At 44.4% G+C, this 22,851-nt stretch overlaps 11 non-coding genes and 2 pseudogenes across 11 annotated transcripts; all 13 read left to right on the top strand.

The window, feature by feature from the left end:
* The first annotated feature begins 988 nt into the window (after nt 1–988).
* On the top strand, nt 989–1,179 carry LOC141274945 (U2 spliceosomal RNA). Its single transcript, XR_012323205.1, has one exon. It is a non-coding gene; the product is annotated as a U2 spliceosomal RNA (small nuclear RNA).
* Nucleotides 1,180–2,294: 1,115 nt separating this feature from the next.
* LOC141151293 (U2 spliceosomal RNA) lies at nt 2,295–2,386 on the top strand (annotated as a pseudogene).
* A 789-nt stretch (nt 2,387–3,175) lies between these two features.
* Nucleotides 3,176–3,354, top strand: LOC141150323 (U2 spliceosomal RNA; annotated as a pseudogene).
* A 1,115-nt stretch (nt 3,355–4,469) lies between these two features.
* LOC141274944 (U2 spliceosomal RNA) lies at nt 4,470–4,660 on the top strand. Its single transcript, XR_012323204.1, has one exon. It is a non-coding gene; the product is annotated as a U2 spliceosomal RNA (small nuclear RNA).
* Nucleotides 4,661–5,775: 1,115 nt separating this feature from the next.
* Nucleotides 5,776–5,966, top strand: LOC141149873 (U2 spliceosomal RNA). The gene has a single exon (XR_012246154.1). It is a non-coding gene; the product is annotated as a U2 spliceosomal RNA (small nuclear RNA).
* A 1,115-nt stretch (nt 5,967–7,081) lies between these two features.
* Nucleotides 7,082–7,272, top strand: LOC141274943 (U2 spliceosomal RNA). Its single transcript, XR_012323203.1, has one exon. It is a non-coding gene; the product is annotated as a U2 spliceosomal RNA (small nuclear RNA).
* A 1,115-nt stretch (nt 7,273–8,387) lies between these two features.
* Nucleotides 8,388–8,578, top strand: LOC141149996 (U2 spliceosomal RNA). The gene has a single exon (XR_012246270.1). It is a non-coding gene; the product is annotated as a U2 spliceosomal RNA (small nuclear RNA).
* Nucleotides 8,579–9,693: 1,115 nt separating this feature from the next.
* On the top strand, nt 9,694–9,884 carry LOC141274942 (U2 spliceosomal RNA). Its single transcript, XR_012323202.1, has one exon. It is a non-coding gene; the product is annotated as a U2 spliceosomal RNA (small nuclear RNA).
* A 6,605-nt stretch (nt 9,885–16,489) lies between these two features.
* Nucleotides 16,490–16,678, top strand: LOC141150473 (U2 spliceosomal RNA). Its single transcript, XR_012246666.1, has one exon. It is a non-coding gene; the product is annotated as a U2 spliceosomal RNA (small nuclear RNA).
* Nucleotides 16,679–17,793: 1,115 nt separating this feature from the next.
* LOC141274941 (U2 spliceosomal RNA) lies at nt 17,794–17,984 on the top strand. Its single transcript, XR_012323201.1, has one exon. It is a non-coding gene; the product is annotated as a U2 spliceosomal RNA (small nuclear RNA).
* A 1,116-nt stretch (nt 17,985–19,100) lies between these two features.
* On the top strand, nt 19,101–19,291 carry LOC141149862 (U2 spliceosomal RNA). The gene has a single exon (XR_012246144.1). It is a non-coding gene; the product is annotated as a U2 spliceosomal RNA (small nuclear RNA).
* Nucleotides 19,292–20,407: 1,116 nt separating this feature from the next.
* Nucleotides 20,408–20,598, top strand: LOC141149861 (U2 spliceosomal RNA). Its single transcript, XR_012246143.1, has one exon. It is a non-coding gene; the product is annotated as a U2 spliceosomal RNA (small nuclear RNA).
* Nucleotides 20,599–21,713: 1,115 nt separating this feature from the next.
* LOC141274939 (U2 spliceosomal RNA) lies at nt 21,714–21,904 on the top strand. Its single transcript, XR_012323199.1, has one exon. It is a non-coding gene; the product is annotated as a U2 spliceosomal RNA (small nuclear RNA).
* Nucleotides 21,905–22,851: the final 947 nt, after the last annotated feature.

Here is a 22,851-nt window from a genome sequence, read left to right as displayed (position 1 = left end):
CAAAGTTGCAGAAGCCAGATTACAAGCTCATTTTGGTTCAACTTCAGCAACTGTGCATTGCATTGCCATGTAATGTGATGCAATGCTATCTTTCTAGCTCTCCCTTTTTACTTCCTTTTGGATAAACAGACATATTAGGCAAGCATTTTGGAGCTTTCACCTAAATAACTACAGGTGGTGAGATAAGCTGCACAATATAATTGACCTTTCAGTATATTGTTGCACACACACCATCTATTTAGCAAATGCCCTTGTTATCAACAGCAGCCTTTTAAACTCACCTGAGCTAACAGGTATGTGCGCTGGTTACTCTGCTGCGCTTAAAATTTCTTTTTTGGTTTGCTACAATGCCTTTTCTGAAACGTTGTCTCCTTCTGCTGGAACACTGACTTCTTTCATTTAATGCCTGCAGACTATAAAAGAGAACCCAACCCAAAAAGTTTGGTTGATTAGTCTGTGGCATTCTGTTAAACTGTTGCTTATGGCGGTCTCTGTGAGCTTCTCAGCGACATTCAGCCAGCCAGGTATCCTGCCTGCAGTAGATGGAATGTGGCAATGGAACGCTGGCTGCGCGTGTCATAATAGGCTCTGAGCCTTTATATACCTGTGCACAGCAGCAGCCACCTTCAGTCTGCTGCTGGACAGCCAGCAGCAGCAGCAGCAGGAGAGGTATGTAATCAGGAGCCCTCCTGCTAAGGGTAGACAGCTGCTCGTTCCACCCCACCCCCCGCCTTAATTGGTTCTCCTCCCTTCCAACGGTGTTGAGGCGGGTGGGAACAGCAGGGGGTGAAGGTGCTGTGTTTAAAGAGGTGGAGTTATGCAGATCTAAAACGCGTGGATTGCAGCAGCAGCAAGCCGAAAAGTGCAGGCATGTAAGGGATCTAGAGGTTGACAACATGTCTTCTTAACGGGAGTCCAGGAGCTCATCTCCACAAATGGACTTTTCAGGATCCTTGGGTGGCTCCGTAGTTTGAAACCAATTCTGGTTATCGCTTCTCGGCCTTTTGGCTAAGATCAAGTGTAGTATCTGTTCTTATCAGTTTAATATCTGATACGTCCCCTATCTGGGGACCATATATTAAATGGATTTTTAGAACAGGGAGATGGAAAAAGAGCTTGCTCTGTCCACTCCACGCATTGACCTGGTATTGCAGTATCTCCAGGACCGGTGCACCCCTTCTTTAATGCAGTTTCTAAAATCAGAAAGAATTGAATTCAATGTTTTTTGTTCATTTTGCTTGTTTGTCGGATTTTGGGATGGACTCTTTGGCTTTGCTTTTCTTCTCCTCATTGGATTTTTCATGTTCAAAGTTGCAGAAGCCAGATTACAAGCTCATTTTGGTTCAACTTCAGCAACTGTGCATTGCATTGCCATGTAATGTGATGCAATGCTATCTTTCTAGCTCTCCCTTTTTACTTCCTTTTGGATAAACAGACATATTAGGCAAGCATTTTGGAGCTTTCACCTAAATAACTACAGGTGGTGAGATAAGCTGCACAATATAATTGACCTTTCAGTATATTGTTGCACACACACCATCTATTTAGCAAATGCCCTTGTTATCAACAGCAGCCTTTTAAACTCACCTGAGCTAACAGGTATGTGCGCTGGTTACTCTGCTGCGCTTAAAATTTCTTTTTTGGTTTGCTACAATGCCTTTTCTGAAACGTTGTCTCCTTCTGCTGGAACACTGACTTCTTTCATTTAATGCCTGCAGACTATAAAAGAGAACCCAACCCAAAAAGTTTGGTTGATTAGTCTGTGGCATTCTGTTAAACTGTTGCTTATGGCGGTCTCTGTGAGCTTCTCAGCGACATTCAGCCAGCCAGGTATCCTGCCTGCAGTAGATGGAATGTGGCAATGGAACGCTGGCTGCGCGTGTCATAATAGGCTCTGAGCCTTTATATACCTGTGCACAGCAGCAGCCACCTTCAGTCTGCTGCTGGACAGCCAGCAGCAGCAGCAGCAGGAGAGGTATGTAATCAGGAGCCCTCCTGCTAAGGGTAGACAGCTGCTCGTTCCACCCCACCCCCCGCCTTAATTGGTTCTCCTCCCTTCCAACGGTGTTGAGGCGGGTGGGAACAGCAGGGGGTGAAGGTGCTGTGTTTAAAGAGGTGGAGTTATGCAGATCTAAAACGCGTGGATTGCAGCAGCAGCAAGCCGAAAAGTGCAGGCATGTAAGGGATCTAGAGGTTGACAACATGTCTTCTTAACGGGAGTCCAGGAGCTCATCTCCACAAATGGACTTTTCAGGATCCTTGGGTGGCTCCGTAGTTTGAAACCAATTCTGGTTATCGCTTCTCGGCCTTTTGGCTAAGATCAAGTGTAGTATCTTTCGAAAAGGCCGTTTTGGATGTTGGCCGCCCTAGTAGATTGATACATTATGCACACTGGGGTTTAGGCGCTTGTTAGTACGCCAGATGGCTAATATAGTCATCTGGTGGAAAGCATGGCCCCCCAGGATCGACGCCATTGGGCCGGGGAAGATCGAAAGCCCGAAGTGTGAAGTGCCCCAGGAGTGGTGACCCTGGGGTGCCTTAACTCACTGGGATTGGGAACCCCACTTGAGTTTATGGCACATTTGCACAAGCACTTCAAATTTTCTTTCTTCGCACACACCCTTATTCCGGGCCTTCTGGCCTTAGGATGGGGAATTTTTTAATTCCCGGTCGAAGGTCCGGGCAGTATTATACTGTGAAACCTTCACTATTTATTTAATTTCTTTGTCACTGTGTGTCCACTTATTCACGTGTGTCACGTCCTACTAGGAATTTGTCGGGATGCGGTTCCCTTACGGGTTCCTCTCTTGGCAGGTCTAGGGGGGGAGTGTGTGGCCATCAGGTTCCGCTCCCCCCTGAACCCCCCTGGCTCTCCTCTTTCGGGAGGAGAGCGTTGTTGGCTCCCCTCTTCCGGGAGGGGAGCACAGTCTTTGGCTCCCAGTGCCTTGCTCGGGTGAGAACTCGGGCAGGTGCTGGGGGTAAGATTGGGTCGCCTCTGGCTTCTGCTGGAGGTGGCTTTTTGTCCCTGTTCCTCGCTGTGGCCTTTTGGCTCGGAGGGACGGGGAATGGTTTGGGGGACCCTTCTCCTTTTGGAGAGGGTTTCAAGAAGACCAGCATCCTAGTGCACTTTTTTTGTGGCACTTGTCACTTTTTTAAGCGCACTCGGGTTTTGTACACGAATTCGGGCTTTCGATAAAAAAATCTGTTCTTATCAGTTTAATATCTGATACGTCCCCTATCTGGGGACCATATATTAAATGGATTTTTAGAACAGGGAGATGGAAAAAGAGCTTGCTCTGTCCACTCCACGCATTGACCTGGTATTGCAGTATCTCCAGGACCGGTGCACCCCTTCTTTAATGCAGTTTCTAAAATCAGAAAGAATTGAATTCAATGTTTTTTGTTCATTTTGCTTGTTTGTCGGATTTTGGGATGGACTCTTTGGCTTTGCTTTTCTTCTCCTCATTGGATTTTTCATGTTCAAAGTTGCAGAAGCCAGATTACAAGCTCATTTTGGTTCAACTTCAGCAACTGTGCATTGCATTGCCATGTAATGTGATGCAATGCTATCTTTCTAGCTCTCCCTTTTTACTTCCTTTTGGATAAACAGACATATTAGGCAAGCATTTTGGAGCTTTCACCTAAATAACTACAGGTGGTGAGATAAGCTGCACAATATAATTGACCTTTCAGTATATTGTTGCACACACACCATCTATTTAGCAAATGCCCTTGTTATCAACAGCAGCCTTTTAAACTCACCTGAGCTAACAGGTATGTGCGCTGGTTACTCTGCTGCGCTTAAAATTTCTTTTTTGGTTTGCTACAATGCCTTTTCTGAAACGTTGTCTCCTTCTGCTGGAACACTGACTTCTTTCATTTAATGCCTGCAGACTATAAAAGAGAACCCAACCCAAAAAGTTTGGTTGATTAGTCTGTGGCATTCTGTTAAACTGTTGCTTATGGCGGTCTCTGTGAGCTTCTCAGCGACATTCAGCCAGCCAGGTATCCTGCCTGCAGTAGATGGAATGTGGCAATGGAACGCTGGCTGCGCGTGTCATAATAGGCTCTGAGCCTTTATATACCTGTGCACAGCAGCAGCCACCTTCAGTCTGCTGCTGGACAGCCAGCAGCAGCAGCAGCAGGAGAGGTATGTAATCAGGAGCCCTCCTGCTAAGGGTAGACAGCTGCTCGTTCCACCCCACCCCCCGCCTTAATTGGTTCTCCTCCCTTCCAACGGTGTTGAGGCGGGTGGGAACAGCAGGGGGTGAAGGTGCTGTGTTTAAAGAGGTGGAGTTATGCAGATCTAAAACGCGTGGATTGCAGCAGCAGCAAGCCGAAAAGTGCAGGCATGTAAGGGATCTAGAGGTTGACAACATGTCTTCTTAACGGGAGTCCAGGAGCTCATCTCCACAAATGGACTTTTCAGGATCCTTGGGTGGCTCCGTAGTTTGAAACCAATTCTGGTTATCGCTTCTCGGCCTTTTGGCTAAGATCAAGTGTAGTATCTGTTCTTATCAGTTTAATATCTGATACGTCCCCTATCTGGGGACCATATATTAAATGGATTTTTAGAACAGGGAGATGGAAAAAGAGCTTGCTCTGTCCACTCCACGCATTGACCTGGTATTGCAGTATCTCCAGGACCGGTGCACCCCTTCTTTAATGCAGTTTCTAAAATCAGAAAGAATTGAATTCAATGTTTTTTGTTCATTTTGCTTGTTTGTCGGATTTTGGGATGGACTCTTTGGCTTTGCTTTTCTTCTCCTCATTGGATTTTTCATGTTCAAAGTTGCAGAAGCCAGATTACAAGCTCATTTTGGTTCAACTTCAGCAACTGTGCATTGCATTGCCATGTAATGTGATGCAATGCTATCTTTCTAGCTCTCCCTTTTTACTTCCTTTTGGATAAACAGACATATTAGGCAAGCATTTTGGAGCTTTCACCTAAATAACTACAGGTGGTGAGATAAGCTGCACAATATAATTGACCTTTCAGTATATTGTTGCACACACACCATCTATTTAGCAAATGCCCTTGTTATCAACAGCAGCCTTTTAAACTCACCTGAGCTAACAGGTATGTGCGCTGGTTACTCTGCTGCGCTTAAAATTTCTTTTTTGGTTTGCTACAATGCCTTTTCTGAAACGTTGTCTCCTTCTGCTGGAACACTGACTTCTTTCATTTAATGCCTGCAGACTATAAAAGAGAACCCAACCCAAAAAGTTTGGTTGATTAGTCTGTGGCATTCTGTTAAACTGTTGCTTATGGCGGTCTCTGTGAGCTTCTCAGCGACATTCAGCCAGCCAGGTATCCTGCCTGCAGTAGATGGAATGTGGCAATGGAACGCTGGCTGCGCGTGTCATAATAGGCTCTGAGCCTTTATATACCTGTGCACAGCAGCAGCCACCTTCAGTCTGCTGCTGGACAGCCAGCAGCAGCAGCAGCAGGAGAGGTATGTAATCAGGAGCCCTCCTGCTAAGGGTAGACAGCTGCTCGTTCCACCCCACCCCCCGCCTTAATTGGTTCTCCTCCCTTCCAACGGTGTTGAGGCGGGTGGGAACAGCAGGGGGTGAAGGTGCTGTGTTTAAAGAGGTGGAGTTATGCAGATCTAAAACGCGTGGATTGCAGCAGCAGCAAGCCGAAAAGTGCAGGCATGTAAGGGATCTAGAGGTTGACAACATGTCTTCTTAACGGGAGTCCAGGAGCTCATCTCCACAAATGGACTTTTCAGGATCCTTGGGTGGCTCCGTAGTTTGAAACCAATTCTGGTTATCGCTTCTCGGCCTTTTGGTTAAGATCAAGTGTAGTATCTGTTCTTATCAGTTTAATATCTGATACGTCCCCTATCTGGGGACCATATATTAAATGGATTTTTAGAACAGGGAGATGGAAAAAGAGCTTGCTCTGTCCACTCCACGCATTGACCTGGTATTGCAGTATCTCCAGGACCGGTGCACCCCTTCTTTAATGCAGTTTCTAAAATCAGAAAGAATTGAATTCAATGTTTTTTGTTCATTTTGCTTGTTTGTCGGATTTTGGGATGGACTCTTTGGCTTTGCTTTTCTTCTCCTCATTGGATTTTTCATGTTCAAAGTTGCAGAAGCCAGATTACAAGCTCATTTTGGTTCAACTTCAGCAACTGTGCATTGCATTGCCATGTAATGTGATGCAATGCTATCTTTCTAGCTCTCCCTTTTTACTTCCTTTTGGATAAACAGACATATTAGGCAAGCATTTTGGAGCTTTCACCTAAATAACTACAGGTGGTGAGATAAGCTGCACAATATAATTGACCTTTCAGTATATTGTTGCACACACACCATCTATTTAGCAAATGCCCTTGTTATCAACAGCAGCCTTTTAAACTCACCTGAGCTAACAGGTATGTGCGCTGGTTACTCTGCTGCGCTTAAAATTTCTTTTTTGGTTTGCTACAATGCCTTTTCTGAAACGTTGTCTCCTTCTGCTGGAACACTGACTTCTTTCATTTAATGCCTGCAGACTATAAAAGAGAACCCAACCCAAAAAGTTTGGTTGATTAGTCTGTGGCATTCTGTTAAACTGTTGCTTATGGCGGTCTCTGTGAGCTTCTCAGCGACATTCAGCCAGCCAGGTATCCTGCCTGCAGTAGATGGAATGTGGCAATGGAACGCTGGCTGCGCGTGTCATAATAGGCTCTGAGCCTTTATATACCTGTGCACAGCAGCAGCCACCTTCAGTCTGCTGCTGGACAGCCAGCAGCAGCAGCAGCAGGAGAGGTATGTAATCAGGAGCCCTCCTGCTAAGGGTAGACAGCTGCTCGTTCCACCCCACCCCCCGCCTTAATTGGTTCTCCTCCCTTCCAACGGTGTTGAGGCGGGTGGGAACAGCAGGGGGTGAAGGTGCTGTGTTTAAAGAGGTGGAGTTATGCAGATCTAAAACGCGTGGATTGCAGCAGCAGCAAGCCGAAAAGTGCAGGCATGTAAGGGATCTAGAGGTTGACAACATGTCTTCTTAACGGTAGTCCAGGAGCTCATCTCCACAAATGGACTTTTCAGGATCCTTGGGTGGCTCCGTAGTTTGAAACCAATTCTGGTTATCGCTTCTCGGCCTTTTGGCTAAGATCAAGTGTAGTATCTGTTCTTATCAGTTTAATATCTGATACGTCCCCTATCTGGGGACCATATATTAAATGGATTTTTAGAACAGGGAGATGGAAAAAGAGCTTGCTCTGTCCACTCCACGCATTGACCTGGTATTGCAGTATCTCCAGGACCGGTGCACCCCTTCTTTAATGCAGTTTCTAAAATCAGAAAGAATTGAATTCAATGTTTTTTGTTCATTTTGCTTGTTTGTCGGATTTTGGGATGGACTCTTTGGCTTTGCTTTTCTTCTCCTCATTGGATTTTTCATGTTCAAAGTTGCAGAAGCCAGATTACAAGCTCATTTTGGTTCAACTTCAGCAACTGTGCATTGCATTGCCATGTAATGTGATGCAATGCTATCTTTCTAGCTCTCCCTTTTTACTTCCTTTTGGATAAACAGACATATTAGGCAAGCATTTTGGAGCTTTCACCTAAATAACTACAGGTGGTGAGATAAGCTGCACAATATAATTGACCTTTCAGTATATTGTTGCACACACACTATCTATTTAGCAAATGCCCTTGTTATCAACAGCAGCCTTTTAAACTCACCTGAGCTAACAGGTATGTGCGCTGGTTACTCTGCTGCGCTTAAAATTTATTTTTTGGTTTGCTACAATGCCTTTTCTGAAACGTTGTCTCCTTCTGCTGGAACACTGACTTCTTTCATTTAATGCCTGCAGACTATAAAAGAGAACCCAACCCAAAAAGTTTGGTTGATTAGTCTGTGGCATTCTGTTAAACTGTTGCTTATGGCGGTCTCTGTGAGCTTCTCAGCGACATTCAGCCAGCCAGGTATCCTGCCTGCAGTAGATGGAATGTGGCAATGGAACGCTGGCTGCGCGTGTCATAATAGGCTCTGAGCCTTTATATACCTGTGCACAGCAGCAGCCACCTTCAGTCTGCTGCTGGACAGCCAGCAGCAGCAGCAGCAGGAGAGGTATGTAATCAGGAGCCCTCCTGCTAAGGGTAGACAGCTGCTCGTTCCACCCCACCCCCCGCCTTAATTGGTTCTCCTCCCTTCCAACGGTGTTGAGGCGGGTGGGAACAGCAGGGGGTGAAGGTGCTGTGTTTAAAGAGGTGGAGTTATGCAGATCTAAAACGCGTGGATTGCAGCAGCAGCAAGCCGAAAAGTGCAGGCATGTAAGGGATCTAGAGGTTGACAACATGTCTTCTTAACGGGAGTCCAGGAGCTCATCTCCACAAATGGACTTTTCAGGATCCTTGGGTGGCTCCGTAGTTTGAAACCAATTCTGGTTATCGCTTCTCGGCATTTTGGCTAAGATCAAGTGTAGTATCTGTTCTTATCAGTTTAATATCTGATACGTCCCCTATCTGGGGACCATATATTAAATGGATTTTTAGAACAGGGAGATGGAAAAAGAGCTTGCTCTGTCCACTCCACGCATTGACCTGGTATTGCAGTATCTCCAGGACCGGTGCACCCCTTCTTTAATGCAGTTTCTAAAATCAGAAAGAATTGAATTCAATGTTTTTTGTTCATTTTGCTTGTTTGTCGGATTTTGGGATGGACTCTTTGGCTTTGCTTTTCTTCTCCTCATTGGATTTTTCATGTTCAAAGTTGCAGAAGCCAGATTACAAGCTCATTTTGGTTCAACTTCAGCAACTGTGCATTGCATTGCCATGTAATGTGATGCAATGCTATCTTTCTAGCTCTCCCTTTTTACTTCCTTTTGGATAAACAGACATATTAGGCAAGCATTTTGGAGCTTTCACCTAAATAACTACAGGTGGTGAGATAAGCTGCACAATATAATTGACCTTTCAGTATATTGTTGCACACACACCATCTATTTAGCAAATGCCCTTGTTATCAACAGCAGCCTTTTAAACTCACCTGAGCTAACAGGTATGTGCGCTGGTTACTCTGCTGCGCTTAAAATTTCTTTTTTGGTTTGCTACAATGCCTTTTCTGAAACGTTGTCTCCTTCTGCTGGAACACTGACTTCTTTCATTTAATGCCTGCAGACTATAAAAGAGAACCCAACCCAAAAAGTTTGGTTGATTAGTCTGTGGCATTCTGTTAAACTGTTGCTTATGGCGGTCTCTGTGAGCTTCTCAGCGACATTCAGCCAGCCAGGTATCCTGCCTGCAGTAGATGGAATGTGGCAATGGAACGCTGGCTGCGCGTGTCATAATAGGCTCTGAGCCTTTATATACCTGTGCACAGCAGCAGCCACCTTCAGTCTGCTGCTGGACAGCCAGCAGCAGCAGCAGCAGGAGAGGTATGTAATCAGGAGCCCTCCTGCTAAGGGTAGACAGCTGCTCGTTCCACCCCACCCCCCGCCTTAATTGGTTCTCCTCCCTTCCAACGGTGTTGAGGCGGGTGGGAACAGCAGGGGGTGAAGGTGCTGTGTTTAAAGAGGTGGAGTTATGCAGATCTAAAACGCGTGGATTGCAGCAGCAGCAAGCCGAAAAGTGCAGGCATGTAAGGGATCTAGAGGTTGACAACATGTCTTCTTAACGGGAGTCCAGGAGCTCATCTCCACAAATGGACTTTTCAGGATCCTTGGGTGGCTCCGTAGTTTGAAACCAATTCTGGTTATCGCTTCTCGGCCTTTTGGCTAAGATCAAGTGTAGTATCTGTTCTTATCAGTTTAATATCTGATACGTCCCCTATCTGGGGACCATATATTAAATGGATTTTTAGAACAGGGAGATGGAAAAAGAGCTTGCTCTGTCCACTCCACGCATTGACCTGGTATTGCAGTATCTCCAGGACCGGTGCACCCCTTCTTTAATGCAGTTTCTAAAATCAGAAAGAATTGAATTCAATGTTTTTTGTTCATTTTGCTTATTTGTCGGATTTTGGGATGGACTCTTTGGCTTTGCTTTTCTTCTCCTCATTGGATTTTTCATGTTCAAAGTTGCAGAAGCCAGATTACAAGCTCATTTTGGTTCAACTTCAGCAACTGTGCATTGCATTGCCATGTAATGTGATGCAATGCTATCTTTCTAGCTCTCCCTTTTTACTTCCTTTTGGATAAACAGACATATTAGGCAAGCATTTTGGAGCTTTCACCTAAATAACTACAGGTGGTGAGATAAGCTGCACAATATAATTGACCTTTCAGTATATTGTTGCACACACACTATCTATTTAGCAAATGCCCTTGTTATCAACAGCAGCCTTTTAAACTCACCTGAGCTAACAGGTATGTGCGCTGGTTACTCTGCTGCGCTTAAAATTTCTTTTTTGGTTTGCTACAATGCCTTTTCTGAAACGTTGTCTCCTTCTGCTGGAACACTGACTTCTTTCATTTAATGCCTGCAGACTATAAAAGAGAACCCAACCCAAAAAGTTTGGTTGATTAGTCTGTGGCATTCTGTTAAACTGTTGCTTATGGCGGTCTCTGTGAGCTTCTCAGCGACATTCAGCCAGCCAGGTATCCTGCCTGCAGTAGATGGAATGTGGCAATGGAACGCTGGCTGCGCGTGTCATAATAGGCTCTGAGCCTTTATATACCTGTGCACAGCAGCAGCCACCTTCAGTCTGCTGCTGGACAGCCAGCAGCAGCAGCAGCAGGAGAGGTATGTAATCAGGAGCCCTCCTGCTAAGGGTAGACAGCTGCTCGTTCCACCCCACCCCCCGCCTTAATTGGTTCTCCTCCCTTCCAACGGTGTTGAGGCGGGTGGGAACAGCAGGGGGTGAAGGTGCTGTGTTTAAAGAGGTGGAGTTATGCAGATCTAAAACGCGTGGATTGCAGCAGCAGCAAGCCGAAAAGTGCAGGCATGTAAGGGATCTAGAGGTTGACAACATGTCTTCTTAACGGGAGTCCAGGAGCTCATCTCCACAAATGGACTTTTCAGGATCCTTGGGTGGCTCCGTAGTTTGAAACCAATTCTGGTTATCGCTTCTCGGCCTTTTGGCTAAGATCAGGTGCAGTGATCTAACGGTTGCTGCCTTGGTCTCGGCTAGGAGGTGCCTGGGGTACCCGACTTGTTGGCCTTGGGGGATCGCTCTCTCTTAACGGAGGGAGCTTCACCCCCTTGCAGCTATTGGCAGGTCGGCTTAGTCCCCGGACAACGGGGAGCGATCGCGTCTTGTCTTCGGGGCGACCCGAGGAAATAAGGGCGTTTTCCTTTGCTGAGCTTTATCGCTTAGTGGGCTGTGTAAGTTCTTGGGGTACCCCTCCCTCGGTCTTGGGTTTGTTCCTGCTTTTGTGGGATTCATTCCCTTGTTACTATTGGGGGAGGGCTTAGTCCCTGAGGGCCGAAAATGCCTTTTTCTTTTGGATTTGCGGTGGGGGAGACTCCACTGCGACAGTCCATTAGAATCATGGTGGATGAATGCCAGCGCCATGAGAAGAATCTGCAGTACATCGTGCATGAGATTCTTTTTGGGTTCTTCCACCTGGAGCGAGATAAGATCCTGTGTCTTTACGATCAGGAATTCCGTGGGCGATATACCATTTCCTTTATGGCTAAATCATGCTGTGATAATATCCATGCAGCACTGATGGTTGCGGACAAGGACGATGAGAGACTGAACGGGCTGAGCTTTGACTTCCTGTACGGTGAAGAGGAAGTACCCTTGGTGATCTTCATGTACAGCCCATTCGTCTCTGAGGGCGATATCGAAACCTTTTTGAAGCGTTACTGCAAGTCAGTGCGCTTCTCACATGATATCCTCAACTCCCAGCGCTTCTGGAATGGGAAGAGGAAATACCTGGTGAAGTTCCATCCAGATCAGAGCGGCATTGGTGGTCTTCACCACCCGCCTGCTAATTTTGCCATTGGTAATGTCAGGGGATTCCTACGCTACCCAGGAATGCCCCTTCAATGCCGGAATTGTCATGAATATGGGCATACACGAGAAAATTGTACAAGGGTTCATGTAGTCTTTTGCAACAAGTGCGGTAAGAGTGGGCACACCTCCGCTACGTGTGACTCTGAGATCGTATGTAACCTATGTGGGAAGGCAGGTCACGCCTTCAGGAATTGTCCGAGCAAAAAGTCAAAAACATATGACATGTTTAAGTCAGGTCAACTGACTATCCAAGAATACTTCGGAGGGAGTATTACTACACCTGCCCCTGGACCTGGGTTGGCGCACGCTGACGGGTCCGGAACAAATCCTTCAACGGCTCCGCCAGAGGGCCCGCTGGTAGTTCCACAGAAGGACGGTCATAGGGGTTCCATAAGATTAACCGAGGGTTCGCTCTCTGTGGAATTGATCGATGTTCTGGCTCTAGATGTTGCCGTATCTCAGAGTCAAGAGGAAGGGTCCTCATCCAGCATGAATGCACCACCGGCATTATGTGGAACTGAGGAGACCTCTAGTACCCCGATTAAGCAAGCACCCAGATTCGCCACACCATCATCGGTGATCTTGGGTAAGGGCAAAAAGGGTACGCTCCTTAATCGATCAACCAGTGTGTCGGATAGAGAGACCTCTAGGGCGCGAAGTAAAAAGGACCCGGCTAAGACCCAGTCGAGCCCTGGTCCTCGAACCAGAAGTCGCAGTAGTTCCGTGACCAGACCAGAGGACAAGACGACCCAGAGGGATGACACCCGTTCCATAGACCAGACCGCCATGAGGACTGCAGATGCACAGGACTTGGAAAAGATGGACAGCTCCCAGCCTCTGAAAAGGCAACGGGAGGACGTAAAGCAACCTGATATCCAAAGAAAACACGGATGTCGAGGTCCAGATGAGGAGCCAAAAGTGGATGATGCCTTTTTGCCTGCTTCAGATCCCGGTAATATTAAACAAATCCTGACCCCTGGAGATGCGGAGGAGGAGGTGCCGTGTATTGACTTCTTCCCATCTTCAGATCCTGATTCTTCTTAATGTCTGTTCCTCTTAAAATCTCCTCACTAAATGTGAGGTCCCTAAAGAGCCCTACACGTAGGGCTGCTTTATTTTCTTATTTAGAGACATTGGACTTTGATTTCTGCTTTCTACAAGAATGTGGTATACAGAGTAATTTAAATTATAAGAACTTAAAAGAAGACTGGAAACTGGGCGCTTCTGTGTGGTCCGGTGCTAATGACTGTCGTGCTGCCGGAGTTGGACTACTTTGCCGTGGACATTCTACCATCATTCAATCTGTGACTGAAATTATACCTGGCAGAGCTATTTTAATGCATCTTGTTTTTAATGGACTTTCTTTACGTTTATTAAATGTGTACGCTCCTCCTGGGAAGCAGGAAAGGGCGGATTTACTTGAAATATTGCCATTATTTTGTGTTGGGTCAACCCCCCTGCTAGTGGGAGGAGATTTTAATTGTTTACGTGATGGGGAATCCCGGCAGGGTGGGGATGTGAATCGTAAAGACCGTACCTCCTATTTGTTGAAAAGTTTAATTGATGATTTTAGATTACAGGACTGCTGGAAGGAACTCTTGCCGGCGGATCCAGGTGTTACATGGTCCAATGGAAGAGTTTCTTCTAGAATTGATTTCATATTTGCTTCTACTGCCTTTAAACCTTGTAAATGTTTTCTTTTATCTAATTTATTCTCTGATCATAAAGTTTTATCTGTGTTTTTAGAGTTAGCAGGGGAACAAAATACCTCAAGAGGCCCATGGAGATTAAATACAACTCTCCTAGAGGATATTGATATTCAAAAGAGGTTTGTGCAGGCCTACCAGTGCTGGCAATCAAAGAGAGACCCCCGCGCCTCGATGCTGGATTGGTGGGAGAGCATTAAACCTAAGATTAAATTATTTTTTATTAAGGCAGGGAAAATGAAAGCAAAAAAGAAAAAGCAGTGGTTTTATGTTTTTAATATGAGATTACAAGTACTCTTTAAACTAAAAGAAGTTGGTATTGATGTGGATGATGATATTGCAAATCTTAAGTCTGAAATAAAAAATGCTCTTAATGAAAAAGGAAAACAAATAATTTTTAACTCCCATGTACAGCACCTGGAGGAAGGAGAGAAATGCTCCCGATTCTTCTTCAAAAAGGTAATGGGGAGGAGGGACGCAATCCTAAATCTTGAAGGTGAAAATGATATTAAGGGTATGTTAGGAAAAGCTTTTAATTTTTATCAACTTCTTTTTAACACTAAAGTTATAGATCCATCCTTTTTAGAGTATGCTATTAATTCCCTTGATTTTAAGTTAGATATTTTAGACCAGGGTATTTTATCTAGGGATCTCACCAGTGAGGAACTTTTACAGATTTTTAAAAGTTTCTCCAGTGGGAAAGCCCCTGGGGAAGACGGTCTACCGATTGAGTTTTATCTGACTTTTTGGGGAATTTTAAAGAACGATATGTTTTTATTGTTTAAAGAAGCTTTTAATACTAATAAATTACCCCCATCTTGGAGGAGAGGTCTGGTATCTTTAATATATAAAAAAGGGGATAGGAGCCAACTTAAAAACTGGCGGCCTATTACGCTTTTAAACCTTGATTATAAAATTTTAGCTAAACTTATTGCAGTCCGTTTAAAACCCTTTATAGCCAAATTAATTCACCCTAACCAGGTATGTGGTGTTCCCGGAAGAACCATAGCTGAGTCCCTCAACATAATTAGGGATACCATATGGTATTCAAAAGAGAGAAGTCAAAACCTTGCAATTTTATCCTTAGACTTTGAAAAAGCTTTTGACAGGGTATCGCATGAATTTCTTTTTATGGTTCTTAAAAAAATGGCGTTTCCAGAGAAAATTTTAACCCGCATTATGCTTTTATATCATTCTTGTTTTAGTCAAATTTCTGTAAATGGGTTTTTAACGAAGGGGGTTCCTCTATTATCAGGGGTGAAACAAGGGTGCCCTCTCTCACCACTGCTCTTTATCTGTGTTATGGAACCACTATTAACCATACTGAGAAAAGATAAAGTAATTAAAGGGGTACCTATTCCCGGGAGTAGGGGTATGCAACTTAAAGCCCTAAGTTACATGGATGATGTTACCATACTATGTCCAGATTCCACATCTCTGAGGAGGGTATTGAGAAACACACAATTTTTCTGTGAAGCCTCAGGTTTTAAATTAAATATAGATAAATGTGACTGTTTTAATGTGGGGGGATGGGACTCCTCTTTGACCCCTGGGATAGTGATACAGAAAAATCACATAAAAATTTTAGGAATTATTTTTAACCAAGCCAATGAGGGGGACCCTAACTGGGACTCTGCAATGGATAAAATAGAAAAAAAGATCTCATTGTGGAATTTAAGGAACCTTAGTATGGAAGGTAAAATTTTAATTATTAAAGCTGTTTTAATTCCCATTATGTTGTATGTTGCAATGGTGTTTCCCCCTTCCAATTTACAAATCAAGAAAGTAACAAGAATTGTTTTTATGTTTTTATGGGGTTCAAAAATGGAAAAGTTAAAAAGAGATCTGATGTACAAATGTAAATCTAATGGAGGTAAAGATGTACCCAATTTTTTTACCTTTTTCCATATAAAGTATTTCTGCTTCTGTTTTAAGGTTTTTAAATCTGATGGCATTTTTAGTTATTTTTTAAAATATGCAGCAGGAATGATTTTTAAAAGGTGGTTTAGCCTACCTTTAAGTTCTCCTGTGCTCCTGTGCCCACCTAAACAGTATGTGATACTTGAGAAAACGGTCAGACTTTTAGGTCTCCAGGAATTGGAGCCTGATATATTGGGGGACCAAAGGAAGGTATCTATTGCTTGCAGACACTCTGAGGACACAATTCCTGTCTCCAATTTTTCACAGGCAAGGTCCAAAACGGTGTGGCGAAATGTGTACGGGAAATATCTTGCAAATGTACACAAGGACCTTGCCTGGGCTATCGTCCACCAGTGCCTCCCTACCCGTGAGTTTCAACATAGGCGGGGGCTGGTGGCGAGAGCCAAATGTCCAAGAGATATATGCGGGGAAAGTGAGTCTGTATTGCATCTCTTTTGGAATTGTCATTTTGCACAGGAGGTTTGGAGAAAGGTAGGCCCACTTTTAAAATGGGCATGTGGCCTGAAAGATTTTAATCACTTTTATGTCTTTTATGGTCTTTTTAAGTGTCCAAATTTTAAACAATTCCGAGTTGCCTGGATTATTATTAATTGTTTTAAAAATGCCATGTGGAAAGTTAGAAATATTTTACTCTTCAAACATGATCATATTGATTCAACAGACTGTATAAAAATTGCTTTAAGTGAAATGTATATTTACTATCTCAGAGATAAAAAACTGTATGGAGCAAAAGAAGCGGCTTCTATGTGGTGTGTACAATTATGGAACACAATTAGTGGTAATTAAATAAACCCAAGTACATCTGTAATTATGATTTTCTTAATTGTTACAATGGTTTTATGATGGTAAATTGTGTTTTTACAAAAAACTTGAATTGATTATTATCATGTTTTATCATTTTATTGTAATGTTATAAATGTTCTTTTTTAAAACCTTTGTAAATATACTTTTGAATCAATAAAATTGCGTTGAAACCTTATCTGTTCTTATCAGTTTAATATCTGATACGTCCCCTATCTGGGGACCATATATTAAATGGATTTTTAGAACAGGGAGATGGAAAAAGAGCTTGCTCTGTCCACTCCACGCATTGACCTGGTATTGCAGTATCTCCAGGACCGGTGCACCCCTTCTTTAATGCAGTTTCTAAAATCAGAAAGAATTGAATTCAATGTTTTTTGTTCATTTTGCTTGTTTGTCGGATTTTGGGATGGACTCTTTGGCTTTGCTTTTCTTCTCCTCATTGGATTTTTCATGTTCAAAGTTGCAGAAGCCAGATTACAAGCTCATTTTGGTTCAACTTCAGCAACTGTGCATTGCATTGCCATGTAATGTGTTGCAATGCTATCTTTCTAGCTCTCCCTTTTTACTTCCTTTTGGATAAACAGACATATTAGGCAAGCATTTTGGAGCTTTCACCTAAATAACTACAGGTGGTGAGATAAGCTGCACAATATAATTGACCTTTCAGTATATTGTTGCACACACACCATCTATTTAGCAAATGCCCTTGTTATCAACAGCAGCCTTTTAAACTCACCTGAGCTAACAGGTATGTGCGCTGGTTACTCTGCTGCGCTTAAAATTTCTTTTTTGGTTTGCTACAATGCCTTTTCTGAAACGTTGTCTCCTTCTGCTGGAACACTGACTTCTTTCATTTAATGCCTGCAGACTATAAAAGAGAACCCAACCCAAAAAGTTTGGTTGATTAGTCTGTGGCATTCTGTTAAACTGTTGCTTATGGCGGTCTCTGTGAGCTTCTCAGCGACATTCAGCCAGCCAGGTATCCTGCCTGCAGTAGATGAAATGTGGCAATGGAACGCTGGCTGCGCGTGTCATAATAGGCTCTGAGCCTTTATATACCTGTGCACAGCAGCAGCCACCTTCAGTCTGCTGCTGGACAGCCAGCAGCAGCAGCAGCAGGAGAGGTATGTAATCAGGAGCCCTCCTGCTAAGGGTAGACAGCTGCTCGTTCCACCCCACCCCCCGCCTTAATTGGTTCTCCTCCCTTCCAACGGTGTTGAGGCGGGTGGGAACAGCAGGGGGTGAAGGTGCTGTGTTTAAAGAGGTGGAGTTATGCAGATCTAAAACGCGTGGATTGCAGCAGCAGCAAGCAGAAAAGTGCAGGCATGTAAGGGATCTAGAGGTTGACAACATGTCTTCTTAACGGGAGTCCAGGAGCTCATCTCCACAAATGGACTTTTCAGGATCCTTGGGTGGCTCCGTAGTTTGAAACCAATTCTGGTTATCGCTTCTCGGCCTTTTGGCTAAGATCAAGTGTAGTATCTGTTCTTATCAGTTTAATATCTGATACGTCCCCTATCTGGGGACCATATATTAAATGGATTTTTAGAACAGGGAGATGGAAAAAGAGCTTGCTCTGTCCACTCCACGCATTGACCTGGTATTGCAGTATCTCCAGGACCGGTGCACCCCTTCTTTAATGCAGTTTCTAAAATCAGAAAGAATTGAATTCAATGTTTTTTGTTCATTTTGCTTGTTTGTCGGATTTTGGGATGGACTCTTTGGCTTTGCTTTTCTTCTCCTCATTGGATTTTTCATGTTCAAAGTTGCAGAAGCCAGATTACAAGCTCATTTTGGTTCAACTTCAGCAACTGTGCATTGCATTGCCATGTAATGTGATGCAATGCTATCTTTCTAGCTCTCCCTTTTTACTTCCTTTTGGATAAACAGACATATTAGGCAAGCATTTTGGAGCTTTCACCTAAATAACTACAGGTGGTGAGATAAGCTGCACAATATAATTGACCTTTCAGTATATTGTTGCACACACACCATCTATTTAGCAAATGCCCTTGTTATCAACAGCAGCCTTTTTCAACACACCTGAGCTAACAGGTATGTGCGCTGGTTACTCTGCTGCGCTTAAAATTTCTTTTTTGGTTTGCTACAATGCCTTTTCTGAAACGTTGTCTCCTTCTGCTGGAACACTGACTTCTTTCATTTAATGCCTGCAGACTATAAAAGAGAACCCAACCCAAAAAGTTTGGTTGATTAGTCTGTGGCATTCTGTTAAACTGTTGCTTATGGCGGTCTCTGTGAGCTTCTCAGCGACATTCAGCCAGCCAGGTATCCTGCCTGCAGTAGATGGAATGTGGCAATGGAACGCTGGCTGCGCGTGTCATAATAGGCTCTGAGCCTTTATATACCTGTGCACAGCAGCAGCCACCTTCAGTCTGCTGCTGGACAGCCAGCAGCAGCAGCAGCAGGAGAGGTATGTAATCAGGAGCCCTCCTGCTAAGGGTAGACAGCTGATCGTTCCACCCCACCCCCCGCCTTAATTGGTTCTCCTCCCTTCCAACGGTGTTGAGGCGGGTGGGAACAGCAGGGGGTGAAGGTGCTGTGTTTAAAGAGGTGGAGTTATGCAGATCTAAAACGCGTGGATTGCAGCAGCAGCAAGCCGAAAAGTGCAGGCATGTAAGGGATCTAGAGGTTGACAACATGTCTTCTTAACGGGAGTCCAGGAGCTCATCTCCACAAATGGACTTTTCAGGATCCTTGGGTGGCTCCGTAGTTTGAAACCAATTCTGGTTATCGCTTCTCGGCCTTTTGGCTAAGATCAAGTGTAGTATCTGTTCTTATCAGTTTAATATCTGATACGTCCCCTATCTGAGGACCATATATTAAATGGATTTTTAGAACAGGGAGATGGAAAAAGAGCTTGCTCTGTCCACTCCACGCATTGACCTGGTATTGCAGTATCTCCAGGACCGGTGCACCCCTTCTTTAATGCAGTTTCTAAAATCAGAAAGAATTGAATTCAATGTTTTTTGTTCATTTTGCTTGTTTGTCAGATTTTGGGATGGACTCTTTGGCTTTGCTTTTCTTCTCCTCATTGGATTTTTCATGTTCAAAGTTGCAGAAGCCAGATTACAAGCTCATTTTGGTTCAACTTCAGCAACTGTGCATTGCATTGCCATGTAATGTGATGCAATGCTATCTTTCTAGCTCTCCCTTTTTACTTCCTTTTGGATAAACAGACATATTAGGCAAGCATTTTGGAGCTTTCACCTAAATAACTACAGGTGGTGAGATAAGCTGCACAATATAATTGACCTTTCAGTATATTGTTGCACACACACCATCTATTTAGCAAATGCCCTTGTTATCAACAGCAGCCTTTTTCAACACACCTGAGCTAACAGGTATGTGCGCTGGTTACTCTGCTGCGCTTAAAATTTCTTTTTTGGTTTGCTACAATGCCTTTTCTGAAACGTTGTCTCCTTCTGCTGGAACACTGACTTCTTTCATTTAATGCCTGCAGACTATAAAAGAGAACCCAACCCAAAAAGTTTGGTTGATTAGTCTGTGGCATTCTGTTAAACTGTTGCTTATGGCGGTCTCTGTGAGCTTCTCAGCGACATTCAGCCAGCCAGGTATCCTGCCTGCAGTAGATGGAATGTGGCAATGGAACGCTGGCTGCGCGTGTCATAATAGGCTCTGAGCCTTTATATACCTGTGCACAGCAGCAGCCACCTTCAGTCTGCTGCTGGACAGCCAGCAGCAGCAGCAGCAGGAGAGGTATGTAATCAGGAGCCCTCCTGCTAAGGGTAGACAGCTGATCGTTCCACCCCACCCCCCGCCTTAATTGGTTCTCCTCCCTTCCAACGGTGTTGAGGCGGGTGGGAACAGCAGGGGGTGAAGGTGCTGTGTTTAAAGAGGTGGAGTTATGCAGATCTAAAACGCGTGGATTGCAGCAGCAGCAAGCCGAAAAGTGCAGGCATGTAAGGGATCTAGAGGTTGACAACATGTCTTCTTAACGGGAGTCCAGGAGCTCATCTCCACAAATGGACTTTTCAGGATCCTTGGGTGGCTCCGTAGTTTGAAACCAATTCTGGTTATCGCTTCTCGGCCTTTTGGCTAAGATCAAGTGTAGTATCTGTTCTTATCAGTTTAATATCTGATACGTCCCCTATCTGAGGACCATATATTAAATGGATTTTTAGAACAGGGAGATGGAAAAAGAGCTTGCTCTGTCCACTCCACGCATTGACCTGGTATTGCAGTATCTCCAGGACCGGTGCACCCCTTCTTTAATGCAGTTTCTAAAATCAGAAAGAATTGAATTCAATGTTTTTTGTTCATTTTGCTTGTTTGTCAGATTTTGGGATGGACTCTTTGGCTTTGCTTTTCTTCTCCTCATTGGATTTTTCATGTTCAAAGTTGCAGAAGCCAGATTACAAGCTCATTTTGGTTCAACTTCAGCAACTGTGCATTGCATTGCCATGTAATGTGATGCAATGCTATCTTTCTAGCTCTCCCTTTTTACTTCCTTTTGGATAAACAGACATATTAGGCAAGCATTTTGGAGCTTTCACCTAAATAACTACAGGTGGTGAGATAAGCTGCACAATATAATTGACCTTTCAGTATATTGTTGCACACACACCATCTATTTAGCAAATGCCCTTGTTATCAACAGCAGCCTTTTAAACTCACCTGAGCTAACAGGTATGTGCGCTGGTTACTCTGCTGTGCTTAAAATTTCTTTTTTGGTTTGCTACAATGCCTTTTCTGAAACGTTGTCTCCTTCTGCTGGAACACTGACTTCTTTCATTTAATGCCTGCAGACTATAAAAGAGAACCCAACCCAAAAAGTTTGGTTGATTAGTCTGTGGCATTCTGTTAAACTGTTGCTTATGGCGGTCTCTGTGAGCTTCTCAGCGACATTCAGCCAGCCAGGTACCCTGCCTGCAGTAGATGGAATGTGGCAATGGAACGCTGGCTGCGCGTGTCATAATAGGCTCTGAGCCTTTATATACCTGTGCACAGCAGCAGCCACCTTCAGTCTGCTGCTGGACAGCCAGCAGCAGCAGCAGCAGGAGAGGTATGTAATCAGGAGCCCTCCTGCTAAGGGTAGACAGCTGATCGTTCCACCCCACCCCCCGCCTTAATTGGTTCTCCTCCCTTCCAACGGTGTTGAGGCGGGTGGGAACAGCAGGGGGTGAAGGTGCTGTGTTTAAAGAGGTGGAGTTATGCAGATCTAAAACGCGTGGATTGCAGCAGCAGCAAGCCGAAAAGTGCAGGCATGTAAGGGATCTAGAGGTTGACAACATGTCTTCTTAACGGGAGTCCAGGAGCTCATCTCCACAAATGGACTTTTCAGGATCCTTGGGTGGCTCCGTAGTTTGAAACCAATTCTGGTTATCGCTTCTCGGCCTTTTGGCTAAGATCAAGTGTAGTATCTGTTCTTATCAGTTTAATATCTGATACGTCCCCTATCTGGGGACCATATATTAAATGGATTTTTAGAACAGGGAGATGGAAAAAGAGCTTGCTCTGTCCACTCCACGCATTGACCTGGTATTGCAGTATCTCCAGGACCGGTGCACCCCTTCTTTAATGCAGTTTCTAAAATCAGAAAGAATTGAATTCAATGTTTTTTGTTCATTTTGCTTGTTTGTCGGATTTTGGGATGGACTCTTTGGCTTTGCTTTTCTTCTCCTCATTGGATTTTTCATGTTCAAAGTTGCAGAAGCCAGATTACAAGCTCATTTTGGTTCAACTTCAGCAACTGTGCATTGCATTGCCATGTAATGTGATGCAATGCTATCTTTCTAGCTCTCCCTTTTTACTTCCTTTTGGATAAACAGACATATTAGGCAAGCATTTTGGAGCTTTCACCTAAATAACTACAGGTGGTGAGATAAGCTGCACAATATAATTGACCTTTCAGTATATTGTTGCACACACACCATCTATTTAGCAAATGCCCTTGTTATCAACAGCAGCCTTTTAAACTCACCTGAGCTAACAGGTATGTGCGCTGGTTACTCTGCTGCGCTTAAAATTTCTTTTTTGGTTTGCTACAATGCCTTTTCTGAAACGTTGTCTCCTTCTGCTGGAACACTGACTTCTTTCATTTAATGCCTGCAGACTATAAAAGAGAACCCAACCCAAAAAGTTTGGTTGATTAGTCTGTGGCATTCTGTTAAACTGTTGCTTATGGCGGTCTCTGTGAGCTTCTCAGCGACATTCAGCCAGCCAGGTATCCTGCCTGCAGTAGATGGAATGTGGCAATGGAACGCTGGCTGCGCGTGTCATAATAGGCTCTGAGCCTTTATATACCTGTGCACAGCAGCAGCCACCTTCAGTCTGCTGCTGGACAGCCAGCAGCAGCAGCAGCAGGAGAGGTATGTAATCAGGAGCCCTCCTGCTAAGGGTAGACAGCTGCTCGTTCCACCCCACCCCCCGCCTTAATTGGTTCTCCTCCCTTCCAACGGTGTTGAGGCGGGTGGGAACAGCAGGGGGTGAAGGTGCTGTGTTTAAAGAGGTGGAGTTATG

Source organism: Phyllobates terribilis, unplaced genomic scaffold, assembly GCF_046119375.1.
Source record: "Phyllobates terribilis strain yellow unplaced genomic scaffold, ASM4611937v1 Scaffold_5__5_contigs__length_657084704, whole genome shotgun sequence".
NCBI classification, from domain to species: Eukaryota; Metazoa; Chordata; class Amphibia; order Anura; family Dendrobatidae; genus Phyllobates; species Phyllobates terribilis.
The sequence above is the reverse complement of the archived record's forward strand: the minus strand, read 5'-3'. Positions and strand labels throughout refer to the sequence as shown.